This window comes from Neofelis nebulosa, chromosome 12, assembly GCF_028018385.1.
Source record: "Neofelis nebulosa isolate mNeoNeb1 chromosome 12, mNeoNeb1.pri, whole genome shotgun sequence".
In the NCBI taxonomy this organism is placed as follows: Eukaryota; Metazoa; Chordata; class Mammalia; order Carnivora; family Felidae; genus Neofelis; species Neofelis nebulosa.
The window spans coordinates 86,491,476-86,495,692 of record NC_080793.1 but is presented as its reverse complement, the minus strand read 5'-3'; the positions used below and the strand labels follow the sequence as shown (position 1 = coordinate 86,495,692).

The 4,217-nt window shown below is 48.9% G+C and overlaps 1 pseudogene; it reads right to left on the bottom strand.

Annotated features, from left to right (window-relative positions):
* Positions 1-1,181: 1,181 nt before the first annotated feature.
* LOC131490782 (nmrA-like family domain-containing protein 1) lies at positions 1,182-1,845 on the bottom strand (annotated as a pseudogene).
* Between the last annotated feature and the right edge of the window lie 2,372 nt (positions 1,846-4,217).

Below are 4,217 nucleotides of genomic sequence, written 5' to 3'. Positions count from 1 at the left end.
CCACCTCCAAGTAGCTGGGTGACTTTGGCCAAGATAGGGAACCCTTGACATGTGACCTCTGAAATGCACCTAACACCTCCCCCTGGGTTGTTTTGACAATTTGCCAAGGCGAGGAACTTCAAGGGTTGGCCCCAGAGTAAACCCTCAATAAATAACACTTTTTATTCCCTCGCAGGGTTGCTCTGGAAAGAAGGACAGAAAATAAATGGCTAAAGCCACTGGGGCAGAACAGGTGCTCCATGAATATTCATGCCTTCCCCTCGGCTTCCACCTCCTGGATGGCTCACCTCACGATAGGCCTCATTACAGTCAAGTATTTCCCACATCTCAACAGAGTTCCAGAATCATCTTTTTTTGACAGTGTGCCATCATAAAGACAGGGAAACCAAAGGCTGGAAATAATGATAAATTACTTGCTTCAGACCCCGTTCACCCTTCTTAGAGACAACTTGCCTAGTAATTGTCAACTGCCAGACCGGGTCCCTGAGTGGCTTGGCTAGAAGTGGAATTATAATGCAGCTGAGGAATCCTGGTGATCAAATCCGGATGTAAGTGACCAGTTACATTCAGAAATTTTGGATTTCCAACCTGCTAAAATTTAGAAGATCTGCAAACTTAAGTAACCCATGCTTTTCAGCCTCCTTTCCCCTCCCCTGCCACAACCCCACCTCAAAGTTACCGTTTGAGTCGAACGATCTTCGATTCAGCCTAAGGACAGATCATACCTCAGAGTAGGAGACTGGTCACTAATTTAATGTTCATTAAGTACCTGCTAAGTACAGAACATGAGGTTGGTCTCTGCCTGTGGTACGAAGAAAGTGAATACAAGTTATGGGGTTCCTTTGAAAACAGAACTAATACTTTAGAGCAGGACAACCAAGGTCATTCATTCCAGCTGTGTTGATTGAAGATTTTTTTTTTTCTGCAAGCAGGGATTATACCAACGATTTATTTAAAAGAGACAGGAAAAGCTAACCTACTTGGGAGCCCTAGCTTCCAAATTCTTGCCAGTTACAAGTAACTCATGTTGACTTTTTCATCTTTCTTTTGTGTGTATGAGAACAATGGCCTGTGATTTTTTTTGTCACCTAAGACCAGATGACTGTGACTGCATCTCCCATCCCTGCAGATGGGGCCAAGAGGCAGCAGGGTCAGAGCCCAGCCAAGTCTGCTTTGTACTGCTACAGCAACAGGACCTCAGGGTTGAGCCTCAGGGTCATTTGGATGCCATGGTCAGGTTTCAGGGCATAGAAAGGGACCGTGTGGGCCAGGTCCGGGGTTCCAGGGAAGTGCTAGTTCTCATCCTCTGGGGTCATGGTGGCACTGCACCTGAGGACTTCCCCGTGTGCCCGGAGAGCAGGACAGCCCAGGCTTCCAGGGGGTGCTTGTAAGCACTGAGCCCAATGTTCTGGCCAACCTCTTTTTGTGGCATCTTCAGCAGGCTGAACATCACAGAACCCATTGGTCACACATAGGCCGTCCATGGGCACATCACCCATTGACAAGCCCAGGAGGTAGCTCTTTGCATCTGGGGCTTTCTGGGACAGTAGGAAAAGAGGCTCCTGAAATAGCAGGACGGCCACATGCTGGCCATGGCAACTCCCATGTCCCGTAAATAATCCTCCACCTGCCCTTTGTCAACACAGAGGCCTGCTTACGGTCCCCCAGCCTTCAGCGTCTTGATGTTCTCCAGCAGGGGCTTAGCCAGGTTGCCCAGCAGCTTTCCCTGTGAGACCTCCAGCTCCTGGCTGCATTTTCCCCAGTCATCCATCAGGATGAAGGCTTGTGGCCCCCAGTCAGGGCCAGTTCCAAGCTGGCCTCATCCTCCTGGTCTCCCTGCACCATGCACCTTCCGCTCCTCTGCTGCTCTATGCCCAAGGGCCCAGATCCTCACTTCCAACTTGCATATTCTGGCACATCTGGGCCACAGAGCCTCCCTGAGCACCTGTGTCTGCAAATGCCACCACCAGTTTCCTGCCTGCCTGGAGAGCTGAAGGGGGAAGGGTGATTCCCCGAGGCCTGGGGGCTGTGGGACCCACGGGGTCGGCGACAGGGGCCTGGGCGACCCCGCATGACACTGTGTGGGCCAGATGGCCAGCCAGCCAGGAGACCAGGGCTCTGTGACTCTCGGCCTCGACGCCCCATCCCCCGCACAACCCCTCCGAGAACTTGGCCCCCACCCCCTAGCCAGTCTCCGTGCTGGAGCTAACTGCCCACCCCCAGAGCGGGGAGCTGATTTTTAAATCATTCCCATTTGTTTAATAAGGGAGCTCTTCTGAGAGTGTTTACCGTGGAATACTTTATAGGCAGAGTTTAATTAACATTTGAAGCCATAAATCTCTTTCAAATAACATACTCTAATTCAAATCTTATTTGGCAGCTGCAGGGAGAGAGCAGGCAGGAGTGAGGACCGGTGGCAGGCACGGTCACTCACTCCCACACCCCTCTAACACGGGCATCCGGTCCCGCTTTACGGATGGTGCCAGGGAGGCTCAGGCACAGGGGACCAACCCAGATCTACTTGTTGCAGGGCACTGGCCCTTTGTCCCCTCCTCCCCCCTAGTTCCCCCTTGCATTTCACAGCAGTCATTAGTGAGAACAAAGGCCAAGGCTAACCATGCCCGTGGCACAGAGAGCATTGGAGACTGGCCCCAGAGCAACCCAGCTCCTTGGCATGCCCAGCCGCGGGCAGGGAACGGACAACAGGCCCAGGCTGTGATTTTAGATTTCACACCCTTAGGAAGTGTGACAACTGAGGGGATGCAGTCTGCTTTCCAGGCCTTTGAAAAGGGCCACTCAGCAAAAGGTTATTTCCCAAGTCTGGAACCACCCGCATTGACACAATTTCACCGCATTTCATACCCCAGATTCAGGGTCCTCCATCGGCCACGTCCTCTCTGGGCCCACCCATGGTATGTGCTTCTGAGGCTACCTTTCTGCGACCTCCTGTCCGCCCAGGAGTTCCTTACTTCTTTGGACAAGGTTGTAGCCATCAGATTTTTGTTGCAGACTTCGGTTTCATATCCTGACTGATTTTTTGCTTAGATACTAATCATTTTAGAAATCCCAGGGCAACTTGGGAGAATTTCCAGGTTGAACTTGACACAATACAGTTTCATAGGAAGTCCTTCTAAGATCATTGACTTTGAGGGGTTATTAACAATCCACTTAGTACAAGCAATGTAATCCTATTATTTTCTGACCATAGACAAGTGCACACCCCATCTTCCTCTGCGGGCCTGTTCTCTAGAACCAGGGACTGTTCTCTAGAACCTGTTTTCTAGAACCACAAACTGTTCTGAAATGAATGGTTTTAGCTCACATTCCTTAGAAAGTAGAGTCAGAGCCAAAGATCATGTACCAATACTTTTTGGAGCCCAGTGACAATAAAGGAAAATGGAGCTGAGGCACAGAAGAAGCAATGAAATAGGGTAATGGGATAGGTCATCACTGGACACCATTTGCCATGTGGCAGGGTACCTGCTCAGCCATGTGGGACAACTCCATATAGGTGATCCTATGGAAAAGTCCATTGTAGAGACGGAAAGAGAATTTATCTGCTATCCCCTTACCCCCACTCATCAGTGTAAAAAAAAAAAAATGCCCCACAGGTTGACTTGGGGGGGGGGGGGTCTTTGTCTTTTCATCAGGTACTTGGAAAACTGTCAGGTGGTTCAGTGCCTCAAAGTGCCAACAGGAGTCAGAGTCTCAGTAGGCTTTACTGTTGGAGGACAGCCAACGGGGCTCACAGGGAGTCAATTGACCATAAGAGTAGCTTAGGCAGAACCATGTAGCTTATGGATTAGCAGATTGATGAGGTCCCAAGAGTTAGAAGAGGTACCAAAACTAGGTCTCAACAAGAATCCGAAGCCGGGAGCTTTCATTTGTTCACTTATTACACTCCTAGACAGTGTATAGGATCTTGGGATTACAATTGAAGTCTTTACTGCCATCTGGAAACTTTGTCTACTGAAGATACCAAAATAAACCCTTTGCGCAGTATTCAGGACCATACCATGGGTTAAAAAAAAAAAAAAAAAAAAAAAAAAAAAAAACTCTCAAGAGGAAGAACTCCAACCACGTGAGAGAATTTGGCAAAAGGTGTTCCCAAAGAAAACCATCATTAACTGCGTCCTGTCTTGTTAAAAAAAAAAAAAAAAAAAAAAATAATCAAAGTTTCTAATTCTAAAGGAAACTCAAGAGCTCATCTGGTGAGC